We start from the raw sequence: 22,384 nt of genomic DNA on the forward strand, positions 1-22,384 counted from the left end.
CAGCCAAAGAGCCAGGGCAAAAAACTTGAGCTGTGCCTCTTCTGCAGAAAGTCAGCTTTGCAACGGTGCCATCCGCATTGCTGTCGCTCCTCGATTTCCCAACTCAAAGTCCATTCCAATGGAACCTCTTTGGCAGCCGTGCTCGGCTGCCCAGCATGCCAGGGAGTAGAGCACGAACAGTTGGCCTCTGCTCCCACAGCCGAAGAGCCAGGGCAAAAAACTTGAGCTGTGCCTCTTCTGCAGAAAGTCAGCTTTGCAACAGTGCCATCCGCATTGCTGTCGCTCCTCCATTTCCCAACTCAAAGTCCATTACAATGGAACCTCTTTGGCACCCATGCTCGGCTGCCCAGCATGCCAGGGAGTAGAACACGAACAGTTGGCCTCTGCTCCCACAGCCAAGAGCCAGGGCAAAAAACTGGAGCTGTGCCTCTTCTGCAGAAAGTCAGCTTTGCAACGGTGCCATCCGCATTGCTGTCGCTCCTCCATTTCCCAAATCAAAGTCCATTACAATGGAACCTCTTTGGCACCCGTGCTGGGCTGCCCAGCATCCTAGGGAGTAGAGCACGAACGGTTGGCCTCTGCTCCCACAGCCGAAGAGCCAGGGCAAAAAACTTGAGCTCTGCCTCTTCTGCAGAAAGTCAGCTTTGCAACGGTGCCATCCGCATTGCTGTCGCTCATCCATTTCCCAACTCAAAGTCTATTACAATGGAACCTCTTTGGCACCCGTGCCCGGCTGCCCAGCATCCCAGGGAGTAGAGCACGAACGGTTGGCCTCTGCTCCCACAGCCGAAGAGCCAGGGCAAAAAACTTGAGCTGTGCCTCTTCTGCAGAAAGTCAGCTTTGCAACGGTGCCATCCGCATTGCTGTCGCTCCTCCATTTCCCAACTCAAAGTCCATTACAATGGAACCTCTTTGGCACCCGTGCTCGGCTGCCCAGCATGCCAGGGAGTAGAGCACGAACGGTTGGCCTCTGCTCCCACAGCCGAAGAGCCAGGGCAAAAAACTTGAGCTGTGCCTCTTCTGCAGAAAGTCAGCTTTGCAACGGTGCCATCCGCATTGCTGTCGCTCCTCGATTTCCCAACTCAAAGTCCATTACAATGGAACCTCTTTGGCACCCGTGCTCGGCTGCCCAGCCTGCCAGGGAGTAGAGCACGAACGGTTGGCCTCTGCTCCCACAGCCGAAGAGCCAGGGCAAAAAACTTGAGCTGTGCCTCTTCTGCAGAAAGTCAGCTTTGCAACGGTGCCATCCGCATTGCTGTCGCTCCTCGATTTCCCAACTCAAAGTCCATTACAATGGAACCTCTTTGGCACCCGTGCTCGGCTGCCCAGCATCCCAGGGAGTAGAGCACGAACGTTTGGCCTCTGCTCCCACAGCCGAAGAGCCAGGGCAAAAAACTGGAGCTGTGCCTCTTCTGCAGAAAGTCAGCTTTGCAACGGTGCCATCCGCATTGCTGTCGCTCCTCGATTTCCCAACTCAAAGTCCATTACAATGGAACCTCTTTGGCACCCGTGCTGGGCTGCCCAGCATCCCAGGGAGTAGAGCACGAACGTTTGGCCTCTGCTCCCACAGCCGAAGAGCCAGGGCAAAAAACTTGAGCTGTGCCTCTTCTGCAGAAAGTCAGCTTTGCAACGGTGCCATCCGCATTGCTGTCGCTCCTCCATTTCCCAACTCAAAGTCCATTACAATGGAACGTCTTTGGCACCCGTGCTCGGCTGCCCAGCATGCCAGGAAATAGAGCACGAACGGTTGGCCTCTGCTCCCACAGCCAAAGAGCCAGGGCAAAAAACTTGAGCTCTGCCTCTTCTGCAGAAAGTCAGCTTTGCAACGGTGCCATCCGCATTGCTGTCGCTCCTCCATTTCCCAAATCAAAGTCCATTACAATGGAACCTCTTTGGCACCCGTGCTGGGCTGCCCAGCATGCCAGGGAGTAGAGCACGAACGTTTGGCCTCTGCTCCCACAGCCAAAGAGCCAGGGCAAAAAACTTGAGCTGTGCCTCTTCTGCAGAAAGTCAGCTTTGCAACGGTGCCATCGGCATTGCTGTCGCTCCTCGATTTCCCAACTCAAAGTCCATTACAATGGAACCTCTTTGGCAGCCGTGCTCGGCTGCCCAGCATGCCAGGGAGTAGAGCACGAACGGTTGGCCTCTGCTCCCACAGCCGAAGAGCCAGGGCAAAAAACTTGAGCTGTGCCTCTTCTGCAGAAAGTCAGCTTTGCAACGGTGCCATCGGCATTGCTGTCGCTCCTCCATTTCCCAACTCAAAGTCCATTACAATGGAACCTCTTTGGCACCCGTGCTCGGCTGCCCAGCATGCCAGGGAGTAGAGTACGAACGGTTGGCCTCTGCTCCCACAGCTGAAGAGCCAGGGCAAAAAACTTGAGCTGTGCCTCTTCTGCAGAAAGTCAGCTTTGCAACAGTGCCATCCGCATTGCTCTCGCTCCTCCATTTCCCAACTCAAAGTACATTACAATGGAACCTCTTTGGCACCCGTACCCGGCTGGCCAGCATCCCAGGGAGTAGAGCACGAACGTTTGGCCTCTGCTCCCACAGCCGAAGAGCCAGGGCAAAAAACTTGAGCTGTGCCTCTTCTGCAGAAAGTCAGCTTTGCAACGGTGCCATCCGCATTGCTGTCGCTCCTCCATTTCCCAACTCAAAGTCCATTACAATGGAACGTCTTTGGCACCCGTGCTCGGCTGCCCAGCATGCCAGGGAGTAGAGCACGAACGGTTGGCCTCTGCTCCCACAGCTAAAGAGCCGGGGCAAAAAACTTGAGCTGTGCCTCTTCTGCAGAAAGTCAGCTTTGCAACGGTGCCATCCGCATTGCTGTCGCTCCTCGATTTCCCAAATCAAAGTCCATTACAATGGAACCTCTTTGGCACCAGTGCTGGGCTGCCCAGCATCCCAGGGAGTAGAGCACGAACGGTTGGCCTCTGCTCCCACAGCCAAAGAGCCAGGGCAAAAAACTTGAGCTGTGCCTCTTCTGCAGAAAGTCAGCTTTGCAACGGTGCCATCCGCATTGCTGTCGCTCCTCCATTTCCCAACTCAAAGTCCATTACAATGGAACCTCTTTGGCACCCGTGCTCGGCTGCCCAGCATCCCAGGGAGTAGAGCACGAACGGTTGGCCTCTGCTCCCACAGCCGAAGAGCCAGGGCAAAAAACTTGAGCTGTGCCTCTTCTGCAGAAAGTCAGCTTTGCAACGGTGCCATCCGCATTGCTGTTGCTCCTCCATTTCCCAACTCAAAGTCCATTACAATGGAACCTCTTTGGCACCCGTGCTCGGCTGCCCAGCATGCCAGGGAGTAGAGCACGAACGGTTGGCCTCTGCTCCCACAGCCGAAGAGCCAGGGCAAAAAACTTGAGCTGTGCCTCTTCTGCAGAAAGTCAGTTTTGCAACAGTGCCATCCGCATTGCTGTCGCTCCTCCATTTCCCAACTCAAAGTCCATTACAATGGAACCTCTTTGGCACCCGTACCCGGCTGGCCAGCATCCCAGGGAGTAGAGCACGAACGGTTGGCCTCTGCTCCCACAGCCAAGAGCCAGGGCAAAAAACTGGAGCTGTGCCTCTTCTGCAGAAAGTCAGCTTTGCAACGGTGCCATCCGCATTGCTGTCGCTCCTCCATTTCCCAACTCAAAGTCCATTACAATGGAACCTCTTTGGCACCCGTGCCCGGCTGCCCAGCATCCCAGGGAGTAGAGCACGAACGGTTGGCCTCTGCTCCCACAGCCGAAGAGCCAGGGCAAAAAACTTGAGCTGTGCCTCTTCTGCAGAAAGTCAGCTTTGCAACGGTGCCATCCGCATTGCTGTCGCTCCTCCATTTCCCAACTCAAAGTCCATTACAATGGAACCTCTTTGGCACCCGTGCTGGGCTGCCCAGCATGCCAGGGAGTAGAGCACGAACGGTTGGCCTCTGCTCCTACAGCCGAAGAGCCAGGGCAAAAGACTTGAGCTGTGCCTCTTCTGCAGAAAGTCAGCTTTGCAACGGTGCCATCCGCATTGCTGTCGCTCCTCCATTTCCCAACTCAAAGTCCATTACAATGGAACCTCTTTGGCACCCGTGCCCGGCTGCCTAGCATCCCAGGGAGTAGAGCACGAACGGTTGGCCTCTGCTCCCACAGCCAAAGAGCCAGGGCAAAAAACTTGAGCTGTGCCTCTTCTGCAGAAAGTCAGCTTTGCAACGGTGCCATCCGCATTGCTGTCGCTCCTCCATTTTCCAACTCAAAGTCCATTACAATGGAACCTCTTTGGCACCCGTGCTGGGCTGCCCAGCATGCCAGGGAGTAGAGCACGAACGGTTGGCCTCTGCTCCCACAGCCGAAGAGCCAGGGCAAAAAACTTGAGCTGTGCCTCTTCTGCAGAAAGTCAGCTTTGCAACGGTGCCATCCGCATTGCTGTCGCTCCTCGATTTCCCAACTCAAAGTCCATTACAATGGAACCTCTTTGGCACCCGTGCTCGGCTGCCCAGCCTGCCAGGGAGTAGAGCACGAACGGTTGGCCTCTGCTCCCACAGCCGAAGAGCCAGGGCAAAAAACTTGAGCTGTGCCTCTTCTGCAGAAAGTCAGCTTTGCAACGGTGCCATCCGCATTGCTGTCGTTCCTCCATTTCCCAACTCAAAGTCCATTACAATGGAACCTCTTTGGCACCCGTGCCCGGCTGCCCAGCATCCCAGGGAGTAGAGCACGAACGGTTGGCCTCTGCTCCCACAGCCGAAGAGCCAGGGCAAAAAACTTGAGCTGTGCCTCTTCTGCAGAAAGTCAGCTTTGCAACGGTGCCATCCGCATTGCTGTCGCTCCTCGATTTCCCAACTCAAAGTCCATTACAATGGAACCTCTTTGGCACCCGTGCTCGGCTGCCCAGCCTGCCAGGGAGTAGAGCACGAACGGTTGGCCTCTGCTCCCACAGCCGAAGAGCCAGGGCAAAAAACTTGAGCTGTGCCTCTTCTGCAGAAAGTCAGCTTTGCAACGGTGCCATCCGCATTGCTGTCGCTCCTCGATTTCCCAACTCAAAGTCCATTACAATGGAACCTCTTTGGCACCCGTGCTGGGCTGCCCAGCATCCCAGGGAGTAGAGCACGAACGTTTGGCCTCTGCTCCCACAGCCGAAGAGCCAGGGCAAAAAACTGGAGCTGTGCCTCTTCTGCAGAAAGTCAGCTTTGCAACGGTGCCATCCGCATTGCTGTCGCTCCTCGATTTCCCAACTCAAAGTCCATTACAATGGAACCTCTTTGGCACCCGTGCTGGGCTGCCCAGCATCCCAGGGAGTAGAGCACGAACGTTTGGCCTCTGCTCCCACAGCCGAAGAGCCAGGGCAAAAAACTTGAGCTGTGCCTCTTCTGCAGAAAGTCAGCTTTGCAACGGTGCCATCCGCATTGCTGTCGCTCCTCCATTTCCCAACTCAAAGTCCATTACAATGGAACGTCTTTGGCACCCGTGCTCGGCTGCCCAGCATGCCAGGAAATAGAACACGAATGGTTGGCCTCTGCTCCCACAGCCAAAGAGCCAGGGCAAAAAACTTGAGCTCTGCCTCTTCTGCAGAAAGTCAGCTTTGCAACGGTGCCATCCGCATGGCTGTCGCTCCTCGATTTCCCAACTCAAAGTCCATTACAATGGAACCTCTTTGGCACCCGTGCCCGGCTGCCCAGCATCCCAGGGAGTAGAGCACGAACGTTTGGCCTCTGCTCCCACAGCCGAAGAGCCAGGGCAAAAAACTTGAGCTGTGCCTCTTCTGCAGAAAGTCAGCTTTGCAACGGTGCCATCCGCATTGCTGTCGCTCCTCGATTTCCCAACTCAAAGTCCATTACAATGGAACCTCTTTGGCACCCGTGCTGGGCTGCCCAGCATGCCAGGGAGTAGAGCACGAACGGTTGGCCTCTGCTCCTACAGCCGAAGAGCCAGGGCAAAAGACTTGAGCTGTGCCTCTTCTGCAGAAAGTCAGCTTTGCAACGGTGCCATCCGCATTGCTGTCGCTCCTCCATTTCCCAACTCAAAGTCCATTACAATGGAACCTCTTTGGCACCCGTGCTCGGCTGCCTAGCATGCCAGGGAGTAGAGCACGAACGGTTGGCCTCTGCTCCCACAGCCAAAGAGCCAGGGCAAAAAACTTGAGCTGTGCCTCTTCTGCAGAAAGTCAGCTTTGCAACGGTGCCATCCGCATTGCTGTCGCTCCTCCATTTTCCAACTCAAAGTCCATTACAATGGAACCTCTTTGGCACCCGTGCTCGGCTGCCCAGCATGCCAGGGAGTAGAGCACGAACGGTTGGCCTCTGCTCCCACAGCCGAAGAGCCAGGGCAAAAAACTTGAGCTGTGCCTCTTCTGCAGAAAGTCAGCTTTGCAACGGTGCCATCCGCATTGCTGTCGTTCCTCCATTTCCCAACTCAAAGTCCATTACAATGGAACCTCTTTGGCACCCGTGCCCGGCTGCCCAGCATCCCAGGGAGTAGAGCACGAACGGTTGGCCTCTGCTCCCACAGCCGAAGAGCCAGGGCAAAAAACTTGAGCTGTGCCTCTTCTGCAGAAAGTCAGCTTTGCAACGGTGCCATCCGCATTGCTGTCGCTCCTCCATTTCCCAACTCAAAGTCCATTACAATGGAACCTCTTTGGCACCCGTGCTCGGCTGCCCAGCCTGCCAGGGAGTAGAGCACGAACGGTTGGCCTCTGCTCCCACAGCCGAAGAGCCAGGGCAAAAAACTTGAGCTGTGCCTCTTCTGCAGAAAGTCAGCTTTGCAACGGTGCCATCCGCATTGCTGTCGTTCCTCCATTTCCCAACTCAAAGTCCATTACAATGGAACCTCTTTGGCACCCGTGCCCGGCTGCCCAGCATCCCAGGGAGTAGAGCACGAACGGTTGGCCTCTGCTCCCACAGCCGAAGAGCCAGGGCAAAAAACTTGAGCTGTGCCTCTTCTGCAGAAAGTCAGCTTTGCAACGGTGCCATCCGCATTGCTGTCGCTCCTCGATTTCCCAACTCAAAGTCCATTACAATGGAACCTCTTTGGCACCCGTGCTCGGCTGCCCAGCCTGCCAGGGAGTAGAGCACGAACGGTTGGCCTCTGCTCCCACAGCCGAAGAGCCAGGGCAAAAAACTTGAGCTGTGCCTCTTCTGCAGAAAGTCAGCTTTGCAACGGTGCCATCCGCATTGCTGTCGCTCCTCGATTTCCCAACTCAAAGTCCATTACAATGGAACCTCTTTGGCACCCGTGCTGGGCTGCCCAGCATCCCAGGGAGTAGAGCACGAACGTTTGGCCTCTGCTCCCACAGCCGAAGAGCCAGGGCAAAAAACTGGAGCTGTGCCTCTTCTGCAGAAAGTCAGCTTTGCAACGGTGCCATCCGCATTGCTGTCGCTCCTCCATTTCCCAACTCAAAGTCCATTACAATGGAACCTCTTTGGCACCCGTGCTGGGCTGCCCAGCATCCCAGGGAGTAGAGCACGAACGTTTGGCCTCTGCTCCCACAGCCGAAGAGCCAGGGCAAAAAACTTGAGCTGTGCCTCTTCTGCAGAAAGTCAGCTTTGCAACGGTGCCATCCGCATTGCTGTCGCTCCTCCATTTCCCAACTCAAAGTCCATTACAATGGAACGTCTTTGGCACCCGTGCTCGGCTGCCCAGCATGCCAGGAAATAGAGCATGAACGGTTGGCCTCTGCTCCCACAGCCAAAGAGCCAGGGCAAAAAACTTGAGCTCTGCCTCTTCTGCAGAAAGTCAGCTTTGCAACGGTGCCATCCGCATGGCTGTCGCTCCTCGATTTCCCAACTCAAAGTCCATTACAATGGAACCTCTTTGGCACCCGTGCCCGGCTGCCCAGCATCCCAGGGAGTAGAGCACGAACGGTTGGCCTCTGCTCCCACAGCCGAAGAGCCAGGGCAAAAAACTTGAGCTGTGCCTCTTCTGCAGAAAGTCAGCTTTGCAACGGTGCCATCCGCATTGCTGTCGCTCCTCCATTTCCCAACTCAAAGTCCATTACAATGGAACCTCTTTGGCACCCGTGCTCGGCTGCCCAGCATGCCAGGGAGTAGAGCACGAACGGTTGGCCTCTGCTCCCACAGCCGAAGAGCCAGGGCAAAAAACTTGAGCTCTGCCTCTTCTGCAGAAAGTCAGCTTTGCAACGGTGCCATCCGCATTGCTGTCGCTCCTCGATTTCCCAACTCAAAGTCCATTACAATGGAACCTCTTTGGCACCCGTGCCCGGCTGCCCAGCATGCCAGGGAGTAGAGCACGAACGTTTGGCCTCTGCTCCCACAGCCGAAGAGCCAGGGCAAAAAACTTGAGCTGTGCCTCTTCTGCAGAAAGTCAGCTTTGCAACGGTGCCATCCGCATTGCTGTCGCTCCTCCATTTTCCAACTCAAAGTCCATTACAATGGAACCTCTTTGGCACCCGTGCTCGGCTGCCCAGCATCCCAGGGAGTAGAGCACGAACGGTTGGCCTCTGCTCCCACAGCCGAAGAGCCAGGGCAAAAAACTTGAGCTGTGCCTCTTCTGCAGAAAGTCAGCTTTGCAACGGTGCCATCCGCATTGCTGTCGTTCCTCCATTTCCCAACTCAAAGTCCATTACAATGGAACCTCTTTGGCACCCGTGCTGGGCTGCCCAGCATCCCAGGGAGTAGAGCACGAACGGTTGGCCTCTGCTCCCACAGCCGAAGAGCCAGGGCAAAAAACTTGAGCTGTGCCTCTTCTGCAGAAAGTCAGCTTTGCAACGGTGCCATCCGCATTGCTGTCGCTCCTCCATTTCCCAACTCAAAGTCCATTACAATGGAACCTCTTTGGCACCCGTGCTCGGCTGCCCAGCCTGCCAGGGAGTAGAGCACGAACGGTTGGCCTCTGCTCCCACAGCCGAAGAGCCAGGGCAAAAAACTTGAGCTGTGCCTCTTCTGCAGAAAGTCAGCTTTGCAACGGTGCCATCCGCATTGCTGTCGTTCCTCCATTTCCCAACTCAAAGTCCATTACAATGGAACCTCTTTGGCACCCGTGCCCGGCTGCCCAGCATCCCAGGGAGTAGAGCACGAACGGTTGGCCTCTGCTCCCACAGCCGAAGAGCCAGGGCAAAAAACTTGAGCTGTGCCTCTTCTGCAGAAAGTCAGCTTTGCAACGGTGCCATCCGCATTGCTGTCGCTCCTCGATTTCCCAACTCAAAGTCCATTACAATGGAACCTCTTTGGCACCCGTGCTGGGCTGCCCAGCATCCCAGGGAGTAGAGCACGAACGGTTGGCCTCTGCTCCCACAGCCGAAGAGCCAGGGCAAAAAACTTGAGCTGTGCCTCTTCTGCAGAAAGTCAGCTTTGCAACGGTGCCATCCGCATTGCTGTCGCTCCTCGATTTCCCAACTCAAAGTCCATTACAATGGAACCTCTTTGGCACCCGTGCTGGGCTGCCCAGCATCCCAGGGAGTAGAGCACGAACGTTTGGCCTCTGCTCCCACAGCCGAAGAGCCAGGGCAAAAAACTGGAGCTGTGCCTCTTCTGCAGAAAGTCAGCTTTGCAACGGTGCCATCCACATTGCTGTCGCTCCTCGATTTCCCAACTCAAAGTCCATTACAATGGAACATCTTTGGCACCCGTGCTGGGCTGCCCAGCATCCCAGGGAGTAGAGCACGAACGGTTGGCCTCTGCTCCCACAGCCGAAGAGCCAGGGCAAAAAACTTGAGCTGTGCCTCTTCTGCAGAAAGTCAGCTTTGCAACGGTGCCATCCGCATTGCTGTCGCTCCTCCATTTCCCAACTCAAAGTCCATTACAATGGAACCTCTTTGGCACCCGTGCTCGGCTGCCCAGCATGACAGGGAGTAGAGCACGAACGGTTGGCCTCTGCTCCCACAGCCGAAGAGCCAGGGCAAAAAACTTGAGCTGTGCCTCTTCTGCAGAAAGTCAGCTTTGCAACGGTGCCATCCGCATTGCTGTCGCTCCTCCATTTCCCAACTCAAAGTCCATTACAATGGAACCTCTTTGGCAGCCGTGCTCGGCTGCCCAGCATCCCAGGGAGTAGAGCACGAACGGTTGGCCTCTGCTCCCACAGCCGAAGAGCCAGGGCAAAAAACTGGAGCTCTGCCTCTTCTGCAGAAAGTCAGCTTTGCAACGGTGCCATCCGCATTGCTGTCGCTCCTCCATTTCCCAACTCAAAGTCCATTACAATGGAACCTCTTTGGCACCCGTGCTGGGCTGCCCAGCATGCCAGGGAGTAGAGCACGAACGGTTGGCCTCTGCTCCCACAGCCGAAGAGCCAGGGCAAAAAACTTGAGCTGTGCCTCTTCTGCAGAAAGTCAGCTTTGCAACGGTGCCATCCGCATTGCTGTCGCTCCTCGATTTCCCAACTCAAAGTCCATTACAATGGAACCTCTTTGGCACCCGTGCCCGGCTGCCCAGCATCCCAGGGAGTAGAGCACGAACGTTTGGCCTCTGCTCCGACAGCCGAAGAGCCAGGGCAAAAAACTTGAGCTGTGCCTCTTCTGCAGAAAGTCAGCTTTGCAACCGTGCCATCCGCATTGCTGTCGCTCCTCCATTTCCCAACTCAAAGTCCATTACAATGGAACCTCTTTGGCAGCCGTGCTCGGCTGCCCAGCATCCCAGGGAGTAGAGCACGAACGGTTGGCCTCTGCTCCCACAGCCGAAGAGCCAGGGCAAAAAACTTGAGCTGTGCCTCTTCTGCAGAAAGTCAGCTTTGCAACGGTGCCATCCGCATTGCTGTCGCTCCTCGATTTCCCAACTCAAAGTCCATTACAATGGAACCTCTTTGGCACCCGTGCCCGGCTGCCCAGCATCCCAGGCAGTAGAGCACGAACGGTTGGCCTCTGCTCCCACAGCCGAAGAGCCAGGGCAAAAAACTTGAGCTGTGCCTCTTCTGCAGAAAGTCAGCTTTGCAACGGTGCCATCCGCATTGCTGTCGCTCCTCGATTTCCCAACTAATAGTCCATTACAATGGAACCTCTTTGGCACCCGTGCTGGGCTGCCCAGCATGCCAGGGAGTAGAGCACGAACGGTTGGCCTCTGCTCCTACAGCCGAAGAGCCAGGGCAAAAGACTTGAGCTGTGCCTCTTCTGCAGAAAGTCAGCTTTGCAACGGTGCCATCCGCATTGCTGTCGCTCCTCGATTTCCCAACTCAAAGTCCATTACAATGGAACCTCTTTGGCACCCGTGCTCGGCTGCCCAGCATCCCAGGGAGTAGAGCACGAACGGTTGGCCTCTGCTCCCACAGCCGAAGAGCCAGGGCAAAAAACTTGAGCTGTGCCTCTTCTGCAGAAAGTCAGCTTTGCAACGGTGCCATCCGCATTGCTGTCGCTCCTCCATTTTCCAACTCAAAGTCCATTACAATGGAACCTCTGTGGCACCAGTGCTGGGCTGCCTAGCATCCCAGGGAGTAGAGCACGAACGGTTGGCCTCTGCTCCCACAGCCGAAGAGCCAGGGCAAAAAACTTGAGCTGTGCCTCTTCTGCAGAAAGTCAGCTTTGCAACGGTGCCATCCGCATTGCTGTCGTTCCTCCATTTCCCAACTCAAAGTCCATTACAATGGAACCTCTTTGGCACCCGTGCTGGGCTGCCCAGCATCCCAGGGAGTAGAGCACGAACGGTTGGCCTCTGCTCCCACAGCCGAAGAGCCAGGGCAAAAAACTTGAGCTGTGCCTCTTCTGCAGAAAGTCAGCTTTGCAACGGTGCCATCCGCATTGCTGTCGCTCCTCCATTTCCCAACTCAAAGTCCATTACAATGGAACCTCTTTGGCACCCGTGCTCGGCTGCCCAGCCTGCCAGGGAGTAGAGCACGAACGGTTGGCCTCTGCTCCCACAGCCGAAGAGCCAGGGCAAAAAACTTGAGCTGTGCCTCTTCTGCAGAAAGTCAGCTTTGCAACGGTGCCATCCGCATTGCTGTCGTTCCTCCATTTCCCAACTCAAAGTCCATTACAATGGAACCTCTTTGGCACCCGTGCCCGGCTGCCCAGCATCCCAGGGAGTAGAGCACGAACGGTTGGCCTCTGCTCCCACAGCCGAAGAGCCAGGGCAAAAAACTTGAGCTGTGCCTCTTCTGCAGAAAGTCAGCTTTGCAACGGTGCCATCCGCATTGCTGTCGCTCCTCGATTTCCCAACTCAAAGTCCATTACAATGGAACCTCTTTGGCACCCGTGCTCGGCTGCCCAGCCTGCCAGGGAGTAGAGCACGAACGGTTGGCCTCTGCTCCCACAGCCGAAGAGCCAGGGCAAAAAACTTGAGCTGTGCCTCTTCTGCAGAAAGTCAGCTTTGCAACGGTGCCATCCGCATTGCTGTCGCTCCTCGATTTCCCAACTCAAAGTCCATTACAATGGAACCTCTTTGGCACCCGTGCTGGGCTGCCCAGCATCCCAGGGAGTAGAGCACGAACGTTTGGCCTCTGCTCCCACAGCCGAAGAGCCAGGGCAAAAAACTGGAGCTGTGCCTCTTCTGCAGAAAGTCAGCTTTGCAACGGTGCCATCCGCATTGCTGTCGCTCCTCCATTTCCCAACTCAAAGTCCATTACAATGGAACCTCTTTGGCACCCGTGCTGGGCTGCCCAGCATCCCAGGGAGTAGAGCACGAACGTTTGGCCTCTGCTCCCACAGCCGAAGAGCCAGGGCAAAAAACTTGAGCTGTGCCTCTTCTGCAGAAAGTCAGCTTTGCAACGGTGCCATCCGCATTGCTGTCGCTCCTCCATTTCCCAACTCAAAGTCCATTACAATGGAACGTCTTTGGCACCCGTGCTCGGCTGCCCAGCATGCCAGGAAATAGAGCACGAACGGTTGGCCTCTGCTCCCACAGCCAAAGAGCCAGGGCAAAAAACTTGAGCTCTGCCTCTTCTGCAGAAAGTCAGCTTTGCAACGGTGCCATCCGCATTGCTGTCGCTCCTCCATTTCCCAAATCAAAGTCCATTACAATGGAACCTCTTTGGCACCCGTGCTGGGCTGCCCAGCATCCCAGGGAGTAGAGCACGAACGTTTGGCCTCTGCTCCCACAGCCAAAGAGCCAGGGCAAAAAACTTGAGCTGTGCCTCTTCTGCAGAAAGTCAGCTTTGCAACGGTGCCATCGGCATTGCTGTCGCTCCTCGATTTCCCAACTCAAAGTCCATTACAATGGAACCTCTTTGGCAGCCGTGCTCGGCTGCCCAGCATGCCAGGGAGTAGAGCACGAACGGTTGGCCTCTGCTCCCACAGCCGAAGAGCCAGGGCAAAAAACTTGAGCTGTGCCTCTTCTGCAGAAAGTCAGCTTTGCAACGGTGCCATCGGCATTGCTGTCGCTCCTCCATTTCCCAACTCAAAGTCCATTACAATGGAACCTCTTTGGCACCCGTGCTCGGCTGCCCAGCATGCCAGGGAGTAGAGCACGAACGGTTGGCCTCTGCTCCCACAGCTGAAGAGCCAGGGCAAAAAACTTGAGCTGTGCCTCTTCTGCAGAAAGTCAGCTTTGCAACGGTGCCATCCGCATTGCTGTTGCTCCTCCATTTCCCAACTCAAAGTACATTACAATGGAACCTCTTTGGCACCCGTACCCGGCTGGCCAGCATCCCAGGGAGTAGAGCACGAACGTTTGGCCTCTGCTCCCACAGCCGAAGAGCCAGGGCAAAAAACTTGAGCTGTGCCTCTTCTGCAGAAAGTCAGCTTTGCAACGGTGCCATCCGCATTGCTGTCGCTCCTCCATTTCCCAACTCAAAGTCCATTATAATGGAACGTCTTTGGCACCCGTGCTCGGCTGCCCAGCATCCCAGGGAGTAGAGCACGAACGGTTGGCCTCTGCTCCCACAGCTAAAGAGCCGGGGCAAAAAACTTGAGCTGTGCCTCTTCTGCAGAAAGTCAGCTTTGCAACGGTGCCATCCGCATTGCTGTCGCTCCTCGATTTCCCAACTCAAAGTCCATTACAATGGAACCTCTTTGGCACCCGTGCTGGGCTGCCCAGCATCCCAGGGAGTAGAGCACGAACGGTTGGCCTCTGCTCCCACAGCCGAAGAGCCAGGGCAAAAAACTTGAGCTGTGCCTCTTCTGCAGAAAGTCAGCTTTGCAACGGTGCCATCCGCATTGCTGTCGCTCCTCCATTTCCCAACTCAAAGTCCATTACAATGGAACCTCTTTGGCACCCGTGCTCGGCTGCCCAGCATCCCAGGGAGTAGAGCACGAACGGTTGGCCTCTGCTCCCACAGCCGAAGAGCCAGGGCAAAAAACTTGAGCTGTGCCTCTTCTGCAGAAAGTCAGCTTTGCAACGGTGCCATCCGCATTGCTGTTGCTCCTCCATTTCCCAACTCAAAGTCCATTACAATGGAACCTCTTTGGCACCCGTGCTCGGCTGCCCAGCATGCCAGGGAGTAGAGCACGAACGGTTGGCCTCTGCTCCCACAGCCGAAGAGCCAGGGCAAAAAACTTCAGCTGTGCCTCTTCTGCAGAAAGTCAGTTTTGCAACAGTGCCATCCGCATTGCTGTCGCTCCTCCATTTCCCAACTCAAAGTCCATTACAATGGAACCTCTTTGGCACCCGTACCCGGCTGGCCAGCATCCCAGGGAGTAGAGCACGAACGGTTGGCCTCTGCTCCCACAGCCAAGAGCCAGGGCAAAAAACTGGAGCTGTGCCTCTTCTGCAGAAAGTCAGCTTTGCAACGGTGCCATCCGCATTGCTGTCGCTCCTCCATTTCCCAACTCAAAGTCCATTACAATGGAACCTCTTTGGCACCCGTGCCCGGCTGCCCAGCATCCCAGGGAGTAGAGCACGAACGGTTGGCCTCTGCTCCCACAGCCGAAGAGCCAGGGCAAAAAACTTGAGCTGTGCCTCTTCTGCAGAAAGTCAGCTTTGCAACGGTGCCATCCGCATTGCTGTCGCACCTCCATTTCCCAACTCAAAGTCCATTACAATGGAACCTCTTTGGCACCCGTGCTGGGCTGCCCAGCATGCCAGGGAGTAGAGCACGAACGGTTGGCCTCTGCTCCCACAGCCGAAGAGCCAGGGCAAAAAACTTGAGCTCTGCCTCTTCTGCAGAAAGTCAGCTTTGCAACGGTGCCATCCGCATTGCTGTCGCTCCTCGATTTCCCAACTCAAAGTCCATTACAATGGAACCTCTTTGGCACCCGTGCCCGGCTGCCCAGCATGCCAGGGAGTAGAGCACGAACGTTTGGCCTCTGCTCCCACAGCCGAAGAGCCAGGGCAAAAAACTTGAGCTGTGCCTCTTCTGCAGAAAGTCAGCTTTGCAACGGTGCCATCCGCATTGCTGTCGCTCCTCCATTTCCCAACTCAAAGTCCATTACAATGGAACCTCTTTGGCACCCGTGCTGGGCTGCCCAGCATGCCAGGGAGTAGAGCACGAACGGTTGGCCTCTGCTCCTACAGCCGAAGAGCCAGGGCAAAAAACTTGAGCTGTGCCTCTTCTGCAGAAAGTCAGCTTTGCAACGGTGCCATCCGCATTGCTGTCGCTCCTCCATTTCCCAACTCAAAGTCCATTACAATGGAACCTCTTTGGCACCCGTGCCCGGCTGCCTAGCATCCCAGGGAGTAGAGCACGAACGGTTGGCCTCTGCTCCCACAGCCAAAGAGCCAGGGCAAAAAACTTGAGCTGTGCCTCTTCTGCAGAAAGTCAGCTTTGCAACGGTGCCATCCGCATTGCTGTCGCTCCTCCATTTTCCAACTCAAAGTCCATTACAATGGAACCTCTTTGGCACCCGTGCTGGGCTGCCCAGCATGCCAGGGAGTAGAGCACGAACGGTTGGCCTCTGCTCCCACAGCCGAAGAGCCAGGGCAAAAAACTTGAGCTGTGCCTCTTCTGCAGAAAGTCAGCTTTGCAACGGTGCCATCCGCATTGCTGTCGTTCCTCCATTTCCCAACTCAAAGTCCATTACAATGGAACCTCTTTGGCACCCGTGCCCGGCTGCCCAGCATCCCAGGGAGTAGAGCACGAACGGTTGGCCTCTGCTCCCACAGCCGAAGAGCCAGGGCAAAAAACTTGAGCTGTGCCTCTTCTGCAGAAAGTCAGCTTTGCAACGGTGCCATCCGCATTGCTGTCGCTCCTCGATTTCCCAACTAAAAGTCCATTACAAAGGAACTTCTTTGGCACCCGTGCTCGGCTGCCCAGCATCCCAGGGAGTAGAGCACGAACGGTTGGCCTCTGCTCCCACAGCCGAAGAGCCAGGGCAAAAAACTGTAGCTGTGCCTCTTCTGCAGATAGTCAGCTTTGCAACGGTGCCATCCACATTGCTGTCGCTCCTCGATTTCCCAACTCAAAGTCCATTACAATGGAACATCTTTGGCACCCGTGCTGGGCTGCCCAGCATCCCAGGGAGTAGAGCACGAACGGTTGGCCTCTGCTCCCACAGCCGAAGAGCCAGGGCAAAAAACTTGAGCTGTGCCTCTTCTGCAGAAAGTCAGCTTTGCAACGGTGCCATCCGCATTGCTGTCGCTCCTCCATTTCCCAACTCAAAGTCCATTACAATGGAACCTCTTTGGCACCCGTGCTCGGCTGCCCAGCATGACAGGGAGTAGAGCACGAACGGTTGGCCTCTGCTCCCACAGCCGAAGAGCCAGGGCAAAAAACTTGAGCTGTGCCTCTTCTGCAGAAAGTCAGCTTTGCAACGGTGCCATCCGCATTGCTGTCGCTCCTCCATTTCCCAACTCAAAGTCCATTACAATGGAACCTCTTTGGCAGCCGTGCTCGGCTGCCCAGCATCCCAGGGAGTAGAGCACGAACGGTTGGCCTCTGCTCCCACAGCCGAAGAGCCAGGGCAAAAAACTGGAGCTCTGCCTCTTCTGCAGAAAGTCAGCTTTGCAACGGTGCCATCCGCATTGCTGTCGCTCCTCCATTTCCCAACTCAAAGTCCATTACAATGGAACCTCTTTGGCACCCGTGCTGGGCTGCCCAGCATGCCAGGGAGTAGAGCACGAACGGTTGGCCTCTGCTCCCACAGCCGAAGAGCCAGGGCAAAAAACTTGAGCTGTGCCTCTTCTGCAGAAAGTCAGCTTTGCAACGGTGCCATCCGCATTGCTGTCGCTCCTCGATTTCCCAACTCAAAGTCCATTACAATGGAACCTCTTTGGCACCCGTGCCCGGCTGCCCAGCATCCCAGGGAGTAGAGCACGAACGTTTGGCCTCTGCTCCGACAGCCGAAGAGCCAGGGCAAAAAACTTGAGCTGTGCCTCTTCTGCAGAAAGTCAGCTTTGCAACGGTGCCATCCGCATTGCTGTCGCTCCTCCATTTCCCAACTCAAAGTCCATTACAATGGAACCTCTTTGGCAGCCGTGCTCGGCTGCCCAGCATCCCAGGGAGTAGAGCACGAACGGTTGGCCTCTGCTCCCACAGCCGAAGAGCCAGGGCAAAAAACTTGAGCTGTGCCTCTTCTGCAGAAAGTCAGCTTTGCAACGGTGCCATCCGCATTGCTGTCGCTCCTCCATTTCCCAACTCAAAGTCCATTACAATGGAACCTCTTTGGCACCCGTGCCCGGCTGCCCAGCATCCCAGGCAGTAGAGCACGAACGGTTGGCCTCTGCTCCCACAGCCGAAGAGCCAGGGCAAAAAACTTGAGCTGTGCCTCTTCTGCAGAAAGTCAGCTTTGCAACGGTGCCATCCGCATTGCTGTCGCTCCTCGATTTCCCAACTAATAGTCCATTACAAAGGAACTTCTTTGGCACCCGTGCTCGGCTGCCCAGCATGCCAGGGAGTAGAGCACGAACGGTTGGCCTCTGCTCCCACAGCCGAAGAGCCAGGGCAAAAAACTGTAGCTGTGCCTCTTCTGCAGATAGTCAGCTTTGCAACAGTGCCATCCACATTGCTGTCGCTCCTCCATTTCCCAACTCAAAGTCCATTACAATGGAACATCTTTGGCACCCGTGCTCGGCTGCCCAGCATCCCAGGGAGTAGAGCACGAACGGTTGGCCTCTGCTCCCACAGCCGAAGAGCCAGGGCAAAAAACTTGAGCTGTGCCTCTTCTGCAGAAAGTCAGCTTTGCAACGGTGCCATCCGCATTGCTGTCGCTCCTCCATTTCCCAACTCAAAGTCCATTACAATGGAACCTCTTTGGCACCCGTGCTCGGCTGCCCAGCATGCCAGGGAGTAGAGCACGAACGGTTGGCCTCTGCTCCCACAGCCGAAGAGCCAGGGCAAAAAACTTGAGCTGTGCCTCTTCTGCAGAAAGTCAGCTTTGCAACGGTGCCATCCGCATTGCTGTCGCTCCTCGATTTCCCAACTCAAAGTCCATTACAATGGAACCTCTTTGGCAGCCGTGCTCGGCTGCCCAGCATCCCAGGGAGTAGAGCACGAACGGTTGGCCTCTGCTCCCACAGCCGAAGAGCCAGGGCAAAAAACTTGAGCTGTGCCTCTTCTGCAGAAAGTCAGCTTTGCAACGGTGCCATCCGCATTGCTGTCGCTCCTTCATTTCCCAACTCAAAGTCCATAACAATGGAACCTCTTTGGCAGCCGTGCTCGGCTGCCCAGCATGCCAGGGAGTAGAGCACGAACGGTTGGCCTCTGCTCCCACAGCCGAAGAGCCAGGGCAAAAAACTTGAGCTGTGCCTCTTCTGCAGAAAGTCAGCTTTGCAACGGTGCCATCCGCATTGCTGTCGCTCCTCCATTTCCCAACTCAAAGTCCATTACAATGGAACCTCTTTGGCACCCGTGCCCGGCTGCCCAGCATGCCAGGGAGTAGAGCACGAACGTTTGGCCTCTGCTCCCACAGCCGAAGAGCCAGGGCAAAAAACTTGAGCTGTGCCTCTTCTGCAGAAAGTCAGCTTTGCAACGGTGCCATCCGCATTGCTGTCGCTCCTCCATTTCCCAACTCAAAGTCCATTACAATGGAACCTCTTTGGCACCCGTGCTGGGCTGCCCAGCATCCCAGGGAGTAGAGCACGAACGGTTGGCCTCTGCTCCCACAGCCAAGAGCCAGGGCAAAAAACTGGAGCTGTGCCTCTTCTGCAGAAAGTCAGCTTTGCAAAGGTGCCATCCGCATTGCTGTCGCTCCTCCATTTCCTAACTCAAAGTCCATTACAATGGAACCTCTTTGGCACCCGTGCCCGGCTGCCCAGCATCCCAGGGAGTAGAGCACGAACGTTTGGCCTCTGCTCCCACAGCCGAAGAGCCAGGGCAAAAAACTTGAGCTGTGCCTCTTCTGCAGAAAGTCAGCTTTGCAACGGTGCCATCCGCATTGCTGTCGCTCCTCCATTTCCCAACTCAAAGTCCATTACAATGGAACCTCTTTGGCACCCGTGCTCGGCTGCCCAGCATCCCAGGGAGTAGAGCACGAACGGTTGGCCTCTGCTCCCACAGCCGAAGAGCCAGGGCAAAAGACTTTAGCTGTGCCTCTTCTGCAGAAAGTCAGCTTTGCAACGGTGCCATCCGCATTGCTGTCGCTCCTCCATTTCCCAACTCAAAGTCCATTACAATGGAACCTCTTTGGCACCCGTTCCCGGCTGCCCAGCATCCCAGGGAGTAGAGCACGAACGGTTGGCCTCTGCTCCCACAGCCGAAGAGCCAAGGCAAAAAACTTGAGCTGGGCCTCTTCTGCAGAAAGTCAGCTTTGCAACGGTGCCATCCGCATTGCTGTCGCTCCTCCATTTCCCAACTCAAAGTCCATTACAATGGAACCTCTTTGGCACCCGTGCTCGGCTGCCCAGCATCCCAGGGAGTAGAGCACGAACGGTTGGCCTCTGCTCCCACAGCCGAAGAGCCAGGGCAAAAAACTTGAGCTGTGCCTCTTCTGCAGAAAGTCAGCTTTGCAACGGTGCCATCCGCATTGCTGTCGCTCCTCCATTTCCCAACTCAAAGTCCATTACAATGGAACCTCTTTGGCACCCGTGCCCGGCTGCCCAGCATCCCAGGGAGTAGAGCACGAACGGTTGGCCTCTGCTCCCACAGCCGAAGAGCCAGGGCAAAAAACTTGAGCTGTGCCTCTTCTGCAGAAAGTCAGCTTTGCAACGGTGCCATCCGCATTGCTGTCGCTCCTCCATTTCCCAACTAATAGTCCATTACAAAGGAACTTCTTTGGCACCCGTGCTCGGCTGCCCAGCATCCCAGGGAGTAGAGCACGAACGGTTGGCCTCTGCTCCCACAGCCGAAGAGCCAGGGCAAAAAACTGTAGCTGTGCCTCTTCTGCAGATAGTCAGCTTTGCAACGGTGCCATACACATTGCTGTCGCTCCTCCATTTCCCAACTCAAAGTCCATTACAATGGAACATCTTTGGCACCCGTGCTGGGCTGCCCAGCATCCCAGGGAGTAGAGCACGAACGGTTGGCCTCTGCTCCCACAGCCGAAGAGCCAGGGCAAAAAACTTGAGCTGTGCCTCTTCTGCAGAAAGTCAGCTTTGCAACGGTGCCATCCGCATTGCTGTCGCTCCTCCATTTCCCAACTCAAAGTCCATTACAATGGAACCTCTTTGGCACCCGTGCTCGGCTGCCCAGCATCCCAGGGAGTAGAGCACGAACGGTTGGCCTCTGCTCCCACAGCCGAAGAGCCAGGGCAAAAAACTTGAGCTGTGCCTCTTCTGCAGAAAGTCAGCTTTGCAACGGTGCCATCCGCATTGCTGTCGCTCCTCCATTTCCCAACTCAAAGTCCATTACAATGGAACCTCTTTGGCAGCCGTGCTCGGCTGCCCAGCATCCCAGGGAGTAGAGCACGAACGGTTGGCCTCTGCTCCCACAGCCGAAGAGCCAGGGCAAAAAACTGGAGCTGTGCCTCTTCTGCAGAAAGTCAGCTTTGCAACGGTGCCATCCGCATTGCTGTCGCTCCTCCATTTCCCAACTCAAAGTCCATTACAATGGAACCTCTTTGGCAGCCGTGCTCGGCTGCCCAGCATGCCAGGGAGTAGAGCACGAACGGTTGGCCTCTGCTCCCACAGCCGAAGAGCCAGGGCAAAAAACTTGAGCTGTGCCTCTTCTGCAGAAAGTCAGCTTTGCAACGGTGCCATCCGCATTGCTGTCGCTCCTCCATTTCCCAACTCAAAGTCCATTACAATGGAACCTCTTTGGCACCCGTGCCCGGCTGCCCAGCATCCCAGGGAGTAGAGCACGAACGTTTGGCCTCTGCTCCCACAGCCGAAGAGCCAGGGCAAAAAACTTGAGCTGTGCCTCTTCTGCAGAAAGTCAGCTTTGCAACGGTGCCATCCGCATTGCTGTCGCTCCTCCATTTCCCAACTCAAAGTCCATTACAATGGAACCTCTTTGGCACCCGTGCTGGGCTGCCCAGCATCCCAGGGAGTAGAGCACGAACGGTTGGCCTCTGCTCCCACAGCCAAGAGCCAGGGCAAAAAACTGGAGCTGTGCCTCTTCTGCAGAAAGTCAGCTTTGCAACGGTGCCATCCGCATTGCTGTCGCTCCTCCATTTCCTAACTCAAAGTCCATTACAATGGAACCTCTTTGGCATCCGTGCTGGGCTGCCCAGCATCCCAGGGAGTAGAGCACGAACGGTTGGCCTCTGCTCCCACAGCCGAAGAGCCAGGGCAAAAAACTTGAGCTGTGCCTCTTCTGCAGAAAGTCAGCTTTGCAACGGTGCCATCCGCATTGCTGTCGCTCCTCCATTTCCCAACTCAAAGTCCATTACATTGGAACCTCTTTGGCACCCGTGCCCGGCTGCCCAGCATCCCAGGGAGTAGAGCATGAACGGTTGGCCTCTGCTCCCACAGCCGAAGAGCCAGGGCAAAAAACTTGAGCTGTGCCTCTTCTGCAGAAAGTCAGCTTTGCAACGGTGCCATCCGCATTGCTGTCGCTCCTCGATTTCCCAACTCAAAGTCCATTACAAAGGAACATCTTTGGCAGCCGTTCCCGGCTGCCCAGCATCCCAGGGAGTAGAGCACGAACGGTTGGCCTCTGCTCCCACAGCCGAAGAGCCAGGGCAAAAAACTTGAGCTGTGCCTCTTCTGCAGAAAGTCAGCTTTGCAACGGTGCCATCCGCATTGCTGTCGCTCCTCCATTTCCCAACTCAAAGTCCATTACAATGGAACCTCTTTGGCAGCCGTGCTCGGCTGCCCAGCATCCCAGGGAGTAGAGCACGAACGGTTGGCCTCTGCTCCCACAGCCGAAGAGCCAGGGCAAAAAACTTGAGCTGTGCCTCTTCTGCAGAAAGTCAGCTTTGCAACGGTGCCATCCGCATTGCTGTCGCTCCTCCATTTCCCAACTCAAAGTCCATTACAATGGAACCTCTTTGGCAGCCGTGCTCGGCTGCCCAGCATGCCAGGGAGTAGAGCACGAACGGTTGGCCTCTGCTCCCACAGCCGAAGAGCCAGGGCAAAAAACTGGAGCTGTGCCTCTTCTGCAGAAAGTCAGCTTTGCAACGGTGCCATCCGCATTGCTGTCGCTCCTCCATTTCCCAACTCAAAGTCCATTCCAATGGAACCTCTTTGGCAGCCGTGCTTGGCTGCCCAGCATCCCAGGGAGTAGAGCACGAACGCTTGGCCTCTGCTCCCACAGCCGAAGAGCCAGGGCAAAAAACTTGAGTTGTGCCTCTTCTGC

Source organism: Psittacula echo (genome assembly GCF_963264785.1).
Source record: "Psittacula echo genome assembly, chromosome: 31".
NCBI classification, from domain to species: domain Eukaryota; kingdom Metazoa; phylum Chordata; class Aves; order Psittaciformes; family Psittacidae; genus Psittacula; species Psittacula echo.